Source organism: Nicotiana tabacum, chromosome 12 (assembly GCF_000715075.1).
Source record: "Nicotiana tabacum cultivar K326 chromosome 12, ASM71507v2, whole genome shotgun sequence".
Taxonomy (NCBI): Eukaryota; Viridiplantae; Streptophyta; class Magnoliopsida; order Solanales; family Solanaceae; genus Nicotiana; species Nicotiana tabacum.
This window is the reverse complement of record NC_134091.1, coordinates 19,645,188-19,662,073: the sequence shown is the minus strand read 5'-3', so window position 1 is coordinate 19,662,073 and position 16,886 is coordinate 19,645,188.

Sequence of the window (16,886 nt, the reverse complement as noted above, 5' to 3'; positions counted from 1 at the left end):
CAGATAATGGAGTTTGGGATATCATATCTGTTTCGTATTCTTATATAAGTATTATCATTATTATTATTATTCTCGTATTTTCATTACTACTTGTTGTTCTCATTGCTTTGATTTTCTTACTATTTTGATATTTTGTTGTTATTAATGTTCTTGTCTTTCCTATTTTCAACATGGCTTATTCATTATAGTTTCTTTCTTGTTCAAATCTGCCAAGAAATATTTTTCTTGAGAACAACAACTCTACTTTCACACGATAGGGAGAAAGTCTACTTAATTACACAATACCCTTCGCATACCTCAAATCGTGGGAATACATTGAATATTTATTTTTGTTATTGTACTGTTGCACTTGTGATTCTCAGCATTACAAGTTTGAGGGTATGGAGGCATGGCCCCTCCTCGTCAATCAACAATAAATGTGTAAGTCAAAAATTGGTTTGTATTTTACGTTAGGTTCACTCACAAAGTCCCGCATTTATTGTTGGCATTTCCTGTCTCTTTCCTTTGGATTTCCCATGCACTTATCGTTGATGTTCGTATTCCTCTTCAAGACTAAAATAATGGTGCTAGCATAAAAACACAAGTCGAGTAGTATTTATAACTTGCTCTAAACAAACGCCTTGATTTTTAGTTATCAACCACTATTAGTTATAGATTCATTTATTTCTTGTTTTCTTCATTTTTAATTCCAAAATTAATTTTCAAGGCAAGCTAATATGAATATGAATACGAATTAAATACACCGACTCTAACTAGCTCTCTATGGACTCTTTCGTACAACAAACTTGAGTTCTAATTGAAGTTTGAAGGAAAAATATTTTATTTTTAAATTTATGAATGATCTCTACTATTTTTTATTTCCTCCACAAGTTAAAATAAGCTAGTAATACCCCTATTTATAATAGTATGAAGCTTATTTTAACTAGAAATAGGAAAGTCTATTCTTATATTTATTCTGACTACAAATTCTATTGAGACATGAATTAAATAAATCAAATTCTAAATAATTTGGGTATCCTACTACAACTTTGAATTAGTTTTCCAACATTTTCCCGTAATTCAAAGTTGTATGTTATGTATTGGAGCACTTCTCTCCAACTTCTATCTTTGTTGAAGCATTGTCATCAACTCTCGTTGATGCACTTTATCACCAACACCCTATTTTTGTTGAAGCACCTATCTTCTACTCTCGTTGATACACTTTGTCACCAACACTCGATTTTGTTGAAGCACCTGTCTTCAACTCCCGTTGATGTACTTTGTCACCAACACCCAATTTTGTTAAAGCACTTGTCTCCAACTCATGTTGATGCACTTTGTCACCAACACCCAATTTTGTTGAAGTACCTGTCTTCAACACCCGTTGATGCACTTTGTCACCAACACTCAATTTTGTTGAAACATATTATCAACTTCCAACTTTTTTAAAGCTCTCTCCAACTTTTAGGGAAGAGTTTATTCATCTTGTGCCATATTTGTTTGCACCTCTTTAAACTTATTATTTTTCTTGAATATGTCTTGAAACTTTTCATCAAATAATCTAATTTTGTTGACAACTAGCTACGATTTTGCCAACATATTTTTTGGTCCGACGGGCGACACACATTGGCTAGCGTCGCATGCCGGCAGCGGAAGCTACTTGATTCTCTCCCAAGATCGTAGAAGCTCCGATACCAATTTGAAAGAAAATATTTTATTATAACTCTTTGAAAGCCTGCAATTCTTAATTTCCTCTACACTTCTTCCATACATAAAATAAGCTACAAATGCCTCTATTTATAATAGTATGAAACCTATTTTAATTAGAAATAGGAAAATATATTCTTATATTTATTCTGACTACAAAACATATTGAGACATGAATTAAATAAACCAAATTCTAAATAATTTGGGTATCCTAATACAACTTTGAATTAATTTTCCAACAAAGTTTGAAGGTGGAGATCAAAGATGTCTTCTCTTGTACTAACAATTATAAGACTCACTCTATCGTTGGATGCAATTAAACCACAATAATTAAAAATACAAACCAAATCGAAATTTATCTTTTTTTTATTTTTGGGGCTTGCTTTGATTCAAGGTTATCAAAAGCTTCAATAATACGTTATCCAAATTCATAACCATGTAACACTCAAATTAAAATAAAATTAAAATAAAACAGAGTGTTTTGGAGTAAAGGAAGGCAATATTAGTGAAAAATGAAAGAAGAAGAAAATAATTATATTTAGGGTGGTGTTTTAAGAAATACTTATTCGTACTTAATGTTTGCACTTAACAAGTAAATGCAAAATATGTTCTTGTATATAAATTTTTATCACTTAATTAAATATTCGTGTTTTTATTTTTGCCTATTTAAGTTAAATTATTTTATTTAATATACTCTCCCGTTCACTTTTACTTGTCCATTATTGACTTTGCACGCCCTTAAAAATAATAAATAAAGAATATAATTTACCATGATTTACATATTAATTGGTGTATAGTCTTAATTGATTTGAAAAATAATTTGGAATGAGGAATTAATGGTAAGAGCAAAACAGGAAAAGTAAATTATTTTTCTCTTGATATACAAAAAGTGACAAGTAAAAATAAAAATTTATTTTTAGAATACTTGACAATTAAAAGTGAAGGAGTAACTACTAAATACAAATATAGGTATTTTACGTGAATATTGTAGTTCCTCTGGAGAATAACCAAATTAATTGGAGAATTGACTTGTAGTTGTCGAAAAGAAGTAAATATTGCAGTCCTTGTAAGGAGAGGTGGGTAATAAATAGATGAGCGAGAAGTAGCTGGACAATCTGGATTCAAGCCGGTCAAAGGGGGACACCACGATCGTGCATGAAAATGGACCCCTAAAGTCATTGTTACAACAATACTACTATAGTAGTTTTGTTTAAGAATGCATGCAACTTACTACTTACCAGTTGACAGTGTCTATCATCTGTCAATCAGCCATTAGGTATAGAAGAACAAAAATAATAACTTTAATTGTTATACTATTAGACAAAAAATAGTCTTAGTCTATTAGTTTTGTCGATGTCAGAAAATGTCTTGAGTTCAATTCTAATTCATCATAATTTTTAACTACAGAGGCTTTCTCAAATATTTTGCAATAAAAATATGGTAGTTGAGGTTCGAACATCTTGTAGTAGTAAAAAAAAAAGGCATGACACGTGGATAGAGGTGGATCCAGGATTTCGAGAATATGGGTGTCCCATTGATACTTCAGGAAAACTAAAATAAAAGGATGCGTTGCTCTCAAAAAAAAAGGAAAAGAAAGGCTTAAGAATAAGAAATTAAAGCAGTAATTTTGAAGGAATTCGATCACATGACCTTAAGTTAGCAAGAAATAAGGGGTCAAAATCAGTGAACCACTTTGCCTCTTTTGATCATGGTTGCCATCAAGTAATAATAAGTCATTTTTTCGTAAATTGTGTACATAATATATATGATATCGTCGGAGGATCACGGGTTCACGTGAACTACGATTTACACTGTGGATCTGCCCTTGCACGTGGACTATCATCAAGGTGACAAAGCATGATACATGGACCATCAATATAAACGATAAGTGGCATTCTTAATTAGACGAGTTAAAGAATGCAAGAAGGCACGAGAGGAACACCCACGGAGTTACACTAAGAAAAGAACCGGACCTCACAGTTGTAAAAGAAAAAACAATAGCGGAATGGATAAAGACCATTAAGAAGGGAAGATGCACGAACCTATCATAAATAAGGAAGGAAAATCGGTATATAATTACGGTTACGGGAAATCCTCATCCATAAATACTTTCGTTACAATTATATATGGTAGCGGGTAATCAAGGCGATTATGTCATGACCCAAAATCCGCTAAATATCGCGATGGCGCCGGACACCACTATCAGGCAAACCAACACTAAATAGTTAATTAAATTCTCATTTTAATATTTTTAAAATCATAAATTTACTTCAATTTATCTAGTAAAAGATGAATTTATAGAATAAATAACAATGTTTTTTTCAATTTCAATACTGAACATCCCATAATCATCCTAGAACCCGATGTCACAAGTGCATGAGCCTTTTCTAGAAATTTAAAATAAAATACAATAACTGTCCGGAATACAATTTGGATAGAAAAGAAAATACATTACTCTGAAGGAGACTCTGCTGGTTGTGGTGCGTCGTTAGAATGCAGCTCAATGTGTACCCAGTAAGTATCCCGCCTAACCCCGAAGAAGTAGTGACGAGGGGTTGATTTCGACACTTACTATGGGCTATAAATAGGATATCAATGATATAATTAAGTATGGATTATATGAACGGTTGCAAGCTCAATATTTTGAAGTAAGTAAGTCGTTCTTTTATAATTAAGAAATTCCAAAATTTATCTCCCATTATTTAACAATTTAACTCAGAACGAGAAGGCAATATCATTATTTATAAATTTCAAGACAAGCAATACAAGCATGCGCAAATCATGCCGAGGTCGTACGACCCGATCCAACAAATATTTAAAATGTGCACTACCAGAGGGTTGAATGACGTGAACCATAGATGCATCTATTTAATTTACCGAGGCGTTCGGCCCGTTCCACAAAGATAAACGCATTCAAACAGTCAATCGAGACTTCATCAAGGGGGAATTATCCAAGGAAATGGCAATTGCTCTTTTAACAGTCAAGAAATGATGTTAGCTTTTTAGAAAGTTTATTTACCAAGTTCGATATGATTTAAGCATTTTAAATTGACAACAAGGTTGCGAATATTACAAGTAGAGCATGCTTTTAGGTCCTAGACTACCCAGACTTAAGCATAATAGTAGCTACGCACGGACTCTCGTCACCTCGTGCGTACGTAGCCCCCACAAATAGGAGCACATATTGATTTATTTTACCTATGGGGTAAATTCCCTCTTACAAAGTTAGAAAGGAGACTTACCTCGCTCCGTAGTTCGATAACTGGCTCCCAAGCCCTTTCGATGACTCAAACCGATGTCCAACGCTCCAAAACTACTCAATAATTATGCAAACCCATTAATATATACTCAAATACTCATTATAATCCTATTTACCACAATTTCCAACTCCGCTTGAAAAGTCGCTAAAATCACCCTCGGGTCCACGTGCCCGGATTTCGAAGATAAACTTTGCCCATGACATCACGGACTCAAATATATAATTTATTCTCAATTTCATGCCCAAATTCGTGGTCAAAATCCAAGAATACCAATTTCTAGGTTTTTCTTCAAAATTCCAATTTTCTATTAATTTCCATGTTTAAATTCATATATAAACTAAGTATTTAACTTGCAATAGGTGGGAATCACTTACCTTAACATTGATGACGAAGAATGAGCTCCAAACTCGCTCCAAGACCGGCTCCCATGGAGGAAATGAGGTAAAAATGAGCCAAGCCCTCATTTTCAAATAACACACTGCCCAGCCCAACCCCGTCCTTCGCACCTGCGGTGCCTTGGCCGCATTTGCGGTCCCGCACCTGCGGAAATCCCATCGCAGGTGCGGCTCCAGCTCGGCCCAACATTCTCGCACCTGCGCTCTATGCGGCGCATCTGCGCGTCCGCTCATGCGTTACTCTCTTTGCACCTGTGCCTTCACAGGTGCGCAAATCTTTCCGCTCCTGCAGTTCTCAGCAGCCTGACCCTTCTGCTTCTGCGAGCCATTTCCCCGCACCTGCGGCCCTCTTCACGCAGATGCGGTTACACCAGATGCTCAGTTGTTTCAGCCCTTCTTCAAATTTCAAATTCGATCCGTTAACCACATGGAATCCACCCGGGGCCCTTGGTACCTTAACCAATTATACCAACACGTTCCAAAATACATTACGAACTTAGTCTAGCCTTCAAATCACATCAAACAACATCGAATTCATGAATCGCATCACATTCCAAGCTTAATGAACTTTAGAATTTCAAACTTCCTTATTCGATGCTGAAACATATCAAATCACGCCCGATTGCCCTCAAATTTTGCACACAAGTCACGTTTGACATTACGGACCTACTCTAACTTTCGGAATTGGATTCCGACCACGATATCAAAAAGTCTACTTCTGATCAAACTTCTCAAAAACCTTCAAATTTCTAACTTTAGCCAAATGACTCCAAAATGACCTACGGACCTCCGAATCCACTTCCGGATGCGCTCCCAACACCAGAATCACCATACTGAGCCATTCCCAGACTCGGAATCCCAAACAGATATCGATAACATAAAATTCACCTCCACCCCAAATTCATGAAATTCTTCCAAAGTGCTAACTTCCCCAATAGGTGCCGAAACGCTCCCGGGTCATCCAAAATTCGACCCGGACATACATCCAAGTCCAAAACCATCATACGAACCTGCTGGAACCTTCAAATTCTGATTCCGAGGTCGTTTACTCTAAAATCCAATCTTAGTCAATTCTTCCAACTTAAAGCTTTCGAAATGAGAATTTTCTTTCCAATTCAACTCCGAACTTCCCGAAATTTAATCCCGACCACGTGTACAAGTATAATACTTGAAGTGAAGCTGCTCATGGCCTCAAACCATCGAACGATGTGCTAGAGATCAAAACGACATGTCGGGTCGTTAGATTCTCTCCCACTTAAACATACGTTCGTCCTCGAACGTGCTAAGAATTGCTTTGGAGTTGTCTGAAATCACTACTTAACACATCGTACACCTACCCATGCTACCACAACTCAGTTGAGCACACTGGCTCGAGTAAATCTGAAGATTCCCCTTTTTTCTTAGTCAAAGTCAAATTAGCCTTAGAGCCAAATTCCAACATCCGGAATCTTCTGGCAGGCTTGTTTCCAACGTACGATCACCGTATCAATCACCACACAATGTACCAAAACATGACTGCATACCTTTGCTGAATTCACACCATGCACCGCATAATTCACATGACCATAATAACATCCTCTGATAACAATAGCCGATATTCCACGAACCCGATGCTCACCATACACTTCATGACATATATAGGTCTCGTTCCAACTCTTGTAATGCTGCCGCAACGAAAAAGATACGTAGAAATTTACAACCAACTGCCGAGTCAACCATTCATTGAGTTTCTCCCCTTGACAAGAACCATTACCTCATTCTGGACTGATTACCGATACTTACTCTTTAACTATGCCTCATACCGATCTGATCACACTGACCCCAGGTCGAATAATCCCGTCTCTCCCAGTATAAGTTGTTCAGGCAATAAGCCACTTCAGACGCTTCCAAAAGTCTCATGTGATGCCACAATATGCCAATAAGCTACAAATTTGAATGTGATACATAAGGAAAACGAACTCTGGAAAGAACTACTCAACCCACGTGACTAACTAGACAACTGAAAAGGTGTTACAAACCTTCCTCAGAAAATGGAAAACAAAACATACGAAAATAGATATAAGGGACTGTACTCAACATCACACTGGTGCGGCGTACAACCCGATCCAAACAATATGCACGTGGCGGCGTGCCACCTGGTCCACACATAAAATCTATATGAAGAGATACTTACCGAGCTAGAATGCTCATTATTACAAAATATCTTAATATCGGCCACGAGCACGCTAAGTGCATAATACCATCCCTGGGAGACAGATAGTGCCATACGCTACAAAAGTCAAGCACAACTAAGGTGTGATATATGATCTGAATATCGAGAGCCATCCTGCTCACATAACATCATCGCTACGCGGAACCTCAACATATATGAAATTAACAATCCGTTTCACAACTCACACAGCATAATATAGTATTACATGAAGTAGTCGACGATGAAATAACATCCAACGTCCTAATACTCCTCCACAAGGAGTGCTAAACTGAAATGAACACATTCGGCTTGATATAGAGCCCACATTCATATCTAGATCCATCTACGGACCTTAAGCCAATTCGGATCGTACTGTACTAATCTAATAATCTTTCAAGGGTTCATAATAACCCTTTTTTCCCCATAACGCACAAGAACAACCATCATATCCGGAACAAACCTCCACAGCCCACAATCAAATGAACTGAGCGCCCTCCAAGCATAAATTCTCATATGAACAATAGTACCGCAATCTCCATACTTGGTTACAATCTTCGATCAATCAAGTGACTACATGTCACACTTATACAATCTCCCCGTGGGATGTGTTCCCATGACCTTCCGCACCAGATAACAAGTTTGCACGTCCATACCACCGGTCGCACAATTTCTGTAAAGCAAATCAAAAATCCGAAATCACTACTCAAAGCCTCTTACACAGGACACCGTTCTCAGGTGACGCTAAAGACAATACCAGCTTACTCTAACCATCAGAATCCATTCTCGCTCATCCGAGCTCTTGACATTCTTGTCGACACCAAACTGCAACCTTGATTCTCAACTTCCGAATCCCATGCCGATCACTGTACTTAATCATGCCAATATGCAAGAGTACAAGAATTTCATCTTAACTTCCGAACTATTAATAGGGTAAACACTTCATCATATAAAAACCTTTTACTGAACTCATTCTAAGAGAACCATCGCAACACGCGACTGAATCCTCATATCCGCAGAAAATACCAACCTCAAGTAGTGGTCTAAACCATCATAACCCTTCCGGGATCCATCTGCACATAACAGGCACATAATACTTGAAAGCTTCCAAATAAGATCAGTTACGGCGACCGTCAAACCTCGCACGTACCATCATAAATCACATGAATAACCCAACACACTGAAGGAGCTGATCATCGCCATCATTATGCCAATTCAACCATTCCTAACCAAACCCCGACTTCTCTTAATTTACTCTGAATCTTCCTTAGAAATAACAATAGCTCCTTTATCAATATAACAAACTCAATCCGCACTCATCCCGAGTGACCCCATTTCACGAGACCACATTGTCCCTAAAACCCACGAACCATTTCCTACCCTCATTGTGCGCATAATCGCGTCTTCAGCTAGTACACCTCTGATGATTCTTCTATAAATCCAAAGTTACATGCTCCTCTTCCTATCATGATACCCCGTAGACCTAAGATAACACAAAACACTCCAAGCTCATTTATCATAATCCATTGCAAAAGCTCGATATTCAACCATACTATGGACTCGAAATCCTTAGGCACCACACCTTAACCTTTGAATCCACTAGGACTGTTATTGAGAGTCACCCACCCTGACTTGGTACCAAATATAATCAACTCCAAGGTTCTGCTAGCACATGAGCACCCTCTCAAAGAAGCACCTGGCCGAATCATCTTCCTTGTAACTCGCCTCTACATGAAGCATAAATCCTGAGTCTTCCCAAAGCCACACATTCCTCAAATTGCTTGCTCAATTTACCATTGATGTTCTCTTTCCTTAGTTGTAATAACCCATCAATATGCCAAAAACCAGAAATCTTACAAGTAGATGACCATGCAATCCAACTGTGGGCGGTGGGACTCTCCCACTTTGCTTGAAGCTATTATTGCCTAAACCTGGAACCCACCAAGATTCTTCCTTCATCGACATAATCTAGCACAATCAACCCGCCAAATTCCTCAAAATCCTTCCATTTACCTTTAATGAACACTCCGAACTACTAACCACATTTACATATTCAAATCTCCTACCGGGTAGCCAGTAAAATTCTTTGCAGAAGCTTTGTCAACACCACGTGACTGCTAACATGCTCACAGGATATAACCCACCTGTGGAAAATTACATGCCGACATATTCCAATGTCATTGAACTGGGTATAATTACTACGAAGTAAGTAGATCATCCTGAGTCCGAGCTCATTCACCAGCTGCACCAGTCCATTCACTCCTCATGGATGTCAATTAAAGGTGCGACAATACATTCCAATCCAAAGTCATGTGGTATCCTTCTTCATATCAAGCAACTCCTTCAATTGTATCCAATCTCCCGCCATATAATAGCTAATATTTCAAATTAAGTCCATAGACCTAATCACCGTCCACCATCATTCCCAAATCACTCTAAACTTTCCTCAAGGCGTGTAGCTATTCTATCATAGAACCCACATGCTACTCTTCCATTCTCCCACTTTGGTCAAACTCACTCCTTTAAGTAACTACCCGACTCCTGTTTCTCACACTTGGACTTCTATAAGTTTATCTACCGCAAGGAACCTCCCACATGCTCTTCCTCATCCTTCGCTACCCAGTTGTTGCCTTAAATCAAAATCTACCACTATAGCACTTGAACCTATGGATTGCTACCAACTTTAAACCTTTCCGGAAATCATCTTTCTCGAGCCATCAATACCAGGAATGCCAATTTGATCCTGAACCCCTGTACACTGCGACCTCTGACAGTCGCTTTCTCGGTACCATTTATAATACTCTGCCCCAAGGCAAATTGAAGGAAACTATAACACCGGCGAACTTAACACATTATAACCAATCAAGGACGATGACGCCACATCACAGGCGAAGATTTCACCACGTTCGAAAATATCGAGTCCCGCTACTCCATCTACCCAGGTCTGAACATTATTAGTTCGATTGTCTTTTCTCCGTCGGAAATAAAATACTGAATCTCTGAATCATGCACTGGGTAAACCTTCTTTCAAGTCATTCACTTCTCCCGAGACATAGGCAAACATCCTACCCTTATATCAATATTGTGCGATAACAACTCATGAGCATCATAACAACCTGTGTATAGCCTCAAAGCTCTCAGAAGTACAACTACTGAGCTGAAATGACATAATATCCTTCCACAAGGTGATGACAATAGCCCAATCAACTACGCAGGGAGAAACATCCAGCACCACATCTGTAGTACCATTACAATTCCTCAATTCCCGATTTATAACCAGCGCTTCACGTCGCATAAGATTGAATGGGAAGAAAATGAAGGCATAAGCCTCAAGGAATCAAATCGCACGATGAGGAATCAAGAAGGGAAGTGCTCATAACAGCCATGTAGCCTCTAGAAGATAAGTATATACATCTCTGTACCGATCCGCAAGACTCTACTAGACTCGCTCATGACTCGTGAGACCTAAGTGAACCTAGCGCTCTGATACCATGTTGTCATGACCCAAAATCCGCTAAAGGTCGCGATGGCGCCGTACACCACTGTCAGGCAAGCCAACACTAAATAGTTAATTAAATTCTCATTTTAATATTTTTGAAATCGTAAATTTACTTCAATTTATCTAGTAAAAGATGAATTTACAGAATAACTAATAATGTTTTTTTCAATTTCAATACTGAACATCCCATAATCATCCCAGAACCCGATGTCACAAGTGTATGAGCCTTTTCTAGAAATTTAAAATAAAATATAATAACTGTCCGGAATACAATTTAGACAGGAAAGAAAATACAATACTCTGAAGGAGACTCTGCTGGCTGCGGTGCGTCGTTAGAATTCAGCTCACCTAAATCCCCGCCATAATCATGCCTCGGCGCCCACAAGGCCGCTAAACATATGTGTACCTATACAAAAATATGCAGCAGTGTAGTATGAGTACGTATATCAATGCGTACCCAGTAAGTATCCCGCCTAACCCCGAAGAAATAGTAACGAGGGATCGACTTCGACACTTACTATGGGCTATAAATAGGATATCAATGATATAATTGAGTATGGATTATATGAACGGTTGCAAGCTAAATATTGTAAAGTAAGTAAGTCGTTCTTTTATAATTAAGAAATTCTCATCATAATAGTAGCTACACACGGACTCTCGTCACCTCGTGCGTACATAGCCCCCACAAATAGGAGCACATATTGATTTATTTCACCTATGGAGTAAATTACCTCTTACAAGGTTAGAAAGGAGACTTACCTCGCTCTGAAGTTCCATAACCAGCTCCCAAGCCCATCCGATGACTCAAACGGATGCCCAACGCTCCAAAACTAGTCAATAATTATGCAAACTAGTCAGTAATGGCATCTGGGTTTTTTTATTAAAATTTATGCAATCATTCTTTAATTTATTCGCAAGGTTCTAACCGCAATTTTGGGAGTGATTATCAATCTATTTCGTATTTTCTTTCTTTGTCAATTATTTTCATTCCCTGCTTTATTCTTCAAATTATTGGGAAAATGGAGTAAATCTTGGTTATCAGTAACCCGATTTCTTCTTGATATTGACTTTGATCGAGAAATCTATTTTTGGGTTAAACAAATTAGCTATGTTACCGGAAATCTGATAATCTGTTAACTTTTCAAAATTCATTTTTAACGACCAAATATGTCAACCGCTAACGAGAACAACCATATGAACCAACTAGGTGAAACTTTACCACATCACACACCTACGGGATCCCGTCAGCAACCCCGTGAAAGTTCACCTAAAAGGTCTGCTTCTTGTAATGATGGTCAACATGTAGACGACCAAACCGTGGAGCAGGATGCCTTAAAACAAATTGATTGCAGAACACGTGAACAGTGCACTAGAGGCTTTTATCACAGGATTACCCAACGCAACGCAAACTCCTCCGCCAGTTAATACAACAACTTTGGAGAACCCGTGTTCGGGGCTTGATAACTCTGGAAGTGGAGAAATTCCCAATGAATCTCGCGATGGAAGGTCAGGTACACCGAATAATTTTAGTTTACAAAGTTTAGTGCTAACTTTGCAAAAACAGGTGAAGGAGCATAACGAGCGTATAGAGAAAATACCTGGCGTGCCCCCCGTGATCAAAGGTGTGGATATTGACAAATATTCACAACAGCCTTGGAAGCCAAGTGCAACACATTTGCTGTAACGACTTGACTTGTCGTTTTAAAAATTTACGTTCCGTTTGGTAGCTTAAGGTCTCGAGAAGCTTTGAAATGTGTATTATGACTTACGAGGGTGGTCGAGTTTAGTTTTCGGATGATTAAGAATTTAATTGAAAGAACAATTCTTGTTTTGGAAGCTTAAGTTGAAATAATTGACCAGATGATGAATTATGGGTAAACGACCCTGAAATGGAGTTTTAATGATTCCAATAGCTCCGTATGGTAATTTTGGACTTAGGAGCGTGTCCGAAATTTTTTTTGAAAGTCCGTAGTGAAATTTTGCTTGAAATGGCGAAAGTTAAATTTTTGGGAAGTTTGACCAGGGAGTTGACTTTTTGATATCAGAGTCGTAATTCAGTTATGAAAATTTTCATAGATCCGTTATGTCATTTATGACTTGTGTGCAAAATTTGAGGTCAATCAGAATTGATTTGATAGGTTTCGACATCGAATGTAGAAATTGGAAATTCTTAAGTTCCTTAAGCTTGAATTGGGGTATGAATCATGGTTTTAGCGTTGTTTTATGTGATTTGAGGTTTCAAATAAGTTCGTATAATATTTTAGGACTTGTTGGTGTGTTGGGTTGAGGTTCTGAGGGACTCGGGTGAGTTTCAGAGTGGTTTCAGATCATTTTTAACTATTTTTTTTTTTGACAGCAATCATAAGCGCATTCGAATTTGTACCACCCCAAGAGCATAATTATAAGCTTGAAGCAAAACTTGGGGTTCAATTCATAAGCTCGAGGCGGAGGCAAAAAAAGTGGTTCATGTCGTGCCGCGACGTTAAATCAAACGTTTATTGGGAGGCAACCTAGCTTTACTGCTTTCTTTTATTTTATTTTATTTTATTATTATCTTATATTGTATTATTTTTGTAGTATCAATTTTTTATTTTCTAGGAGTATGGAAAGCAAAGCTATTGGAAGGATGCAACAACAAACTAGATGGTTGGAACTAAGTGAGAGGTACCCGCACGAAGGACCAAGCCTGGGAGAAGTCTGAGTACCCCATGAGCTGCTAGTGCTTCGGCCTTTGGCCTACCAGAGAGTTTCTTTTACCCTCTTATTAGTTATGGTGTGCATTGGGGAAAATGCACAATTTGAAGTGTGGGTGAGGAGATTGTCTGGGTGACTTTCTACGCTATTTTAGTTGTGTTAGTTTAATTGGATAATGTTTTTTTTATTATAGAAAAATGAAAAAACAAAGAGTGGATTTTTCCCGACGATGGATATCCTAGACAATTTTCTTGAGGGATTAAAGTCTAAACAAAAATATAAAAATATATCTTTTAGCTTTCTTTAGGTAGGAATAATCCCCTGTGATTTTTCTTTGTGCCTCGATTCTTTTCCATGGGATGTAGTTTGAACGGGGTAGTAGTTTTTTCTTTTATTTTTTTTAGAGTAGATTAGAATTTAGGAAATAAATAGAGGAAGAAAGATGAGATTCCTAGGTGCCCTTGACTTGTTTGATAGTAGCATATTTAGACTTTGGCATGTGTAATATCTTCCCTATGAGCTAAAATTACTTATGATGCCTTGGTTAGTTGATAGCATGTTTTGTGACGCTTACGTCTCATTTTCTTGACTTATGTTCACTTTGTGCTTAATGATTAATATCTCGTGGCTTCGTGAATACTTGCATTGCTTAAGAGTTAGAATGAGACCATCCTTAGTTAGTCATGTGCCGCGTGTGAAGTGAGTATTTGTGTAGCCCATGTCATTGTGATTGAGTCTAGAACTTGCCCCGTATATGAGTCGAAGCGAAATTTTAGGTGATGCTCGATTTGAAAAATGATTTTAGGCTTTCTTTGATCTTGTTGAGCTTATTGTTTACCATAAATAAAATTTATCCCTAGTTAATTCTTTTGAACCTATAGACTCTTATTTGGCACCCGCATTACAAGCCTATACCCTTTTTGTTCTTAATTGACTTTGTTTTGATCCCTTTACCTCTTAAAGCACTTTAATTGTGAAATGAGCGCTAGAAGAAGTAAGGATTAAGTGTGGGGTGGCTTTTGAGTGGAACCAATGAAAAGAAGAAAGGTGCACTTGTTTGGTAAAAGAATACACCACTAGTTGAAAGTGCAAAGAAAGAAAAAAAATTAGATGAATAAATTGATATCTTGTTCTTGATAGTGGGTATGAATTAAAGTAGTGCCTTAAGAAAGAGGGAACGTTGTTAAGGATGATTTTATTTATGAAATTGAAGTGGATCGAGAAAATTGCGCTTAAGTTATCATATGATGTGTTAAAGTGCTTAGAAGGGCGAACCACTATTCCTAAATATATCTTACTTGTCCCTTAGCCCATATTACAACCATAAAAATATCCTAATTGATTTTAGATCGAGTGAGCCTACATTAGTAGAGATTTACATTATGGGCAAGCCTATGGTACCAATTGTATGCATGAGACTTCTTTTGTGAGAGTGAGAGATTTCTTTGATATATATGAGTCCTTAAAATATATTTGAGCATTTGATTTGAATGTATGGATTCAACTTACTCTCTTGTTCTTGTTGTGAGGGCACATTGTTTCACGAGGGATATGTTACGTTATTAGACTTCTCAACAATGTTGAGTGTTCAAGCCATGAGTGCATTGTGACTTTTGAGTCGGTTTTTTGAGGTTAGGATTGTTATGAGCATGTTATCTTTGTTGTGAATATTTGTGAAGTATGGCATACGAAAAGGGAAGTGTATGTGATTGCATATGCTAAAGTTGAATTGTTGTAGTCAACCATGGTCATTGGTGTAGTGTGCTTCAAATGTGGTATATATAAAGTGTAGTTTGATTGCTCGAGGACGAACAACGTTTAAGTGTGGGTAGTGATGTGTGGCTATAATTATATATTTTTAGTGCATTACTTACCTTACATTTAGGTGTTTTAATGTTAAACTATACTATATTTATGCTTAATTCAATTTATTTTATGTGTAGGTACTTTGAAGATGAAATTGGGAGCAAACTAAAGATATTATGTGTATTGTATACACTACAAAAATGATTTATGATTATTTAATTATGGTGACAATGATTGAAGTTGAGTATTTATTATAAAAGAAGACAAAGAAAGACAAAAAAAGAGAAAAGGCAAAAGAACAATTGAAAAGAGAGAATTTGACAAAGTTAGGCAACGAAGCAGCAAACTGAATCGAAGAAGCAGTACGCGACGCGAGCTTTGAAGCTCGCTATAGTTGTTGCGTCGCACAGCATACCGCGAGGTGGAGTGCGTGGCTGAGCAGGCTAGGCGCGGTCTGTCGGTAGGCGATGCGGGTTTCGGGTTTTAGGTTTATTTTATCTTTTTTTTGGTTTTGGACTTGGTTATTTTTGTCTAGGCCTTTTTCCTACACATATAAATAGTCATTAAACACCATTTTAGGGGATTGAACAGATTAGACCAACATTAGATCGAATTCGACCTAAGGAGGCAAGAACACACTAGGAGAAAGGTGGAGAATTCTTCTACGAGATTTTTACTTTCTTCTTTCTATTTCCATTATTGGTTATGAATTTTAGTATTGTAGTTATGCATACTATTATGAATAGCTAATTTGTTATCTAGGGGTTTGATGAACCTATTGGAGGATGATTTTTATTTTACGTTAATATAGATTTGCCGTAGTATTTTCTCTATTTGTTCAACTACGTTATTATTTTGGTTGGTTGAAGAGCTCTCAATCGACTGTACCTATTTAGTGTGTATTACTCGGGAGAGAGTGCATATTTAGGTAGTTGTTGAACAACATCACTCCTAATGTATATGAGAGATCAATACGGAGGGTTTAAAGGTGGGATTAGGGATAACGAAACCTTGGTGCGATCTGAGTGAGCCGTACTTAATGTCAGCTAGCGTAATTTGGGAGAATATGTCTAGTAAATTATGGTAATTACTCGGTAGAGAGTTACGACACTCAGAACGCTCATGATCGGTAGAGAATACTTAGGCGAAATTATAGAAGACGTAGCGGGAAGGATTCCGACAATTGGGAAAATCATAACTCTAGACCTCCTTAATCTTGTCTCCAATCCTTATCCTTGTTAATTGATAGTTTTACTGCTTTCTAGTATTTATTAGTTAATTAGATAAAAATAAATATTATAATCTTTATAATTAGAAAATTATTTGGACTTGTGTTTCTTAGCGATATTGAACAACTG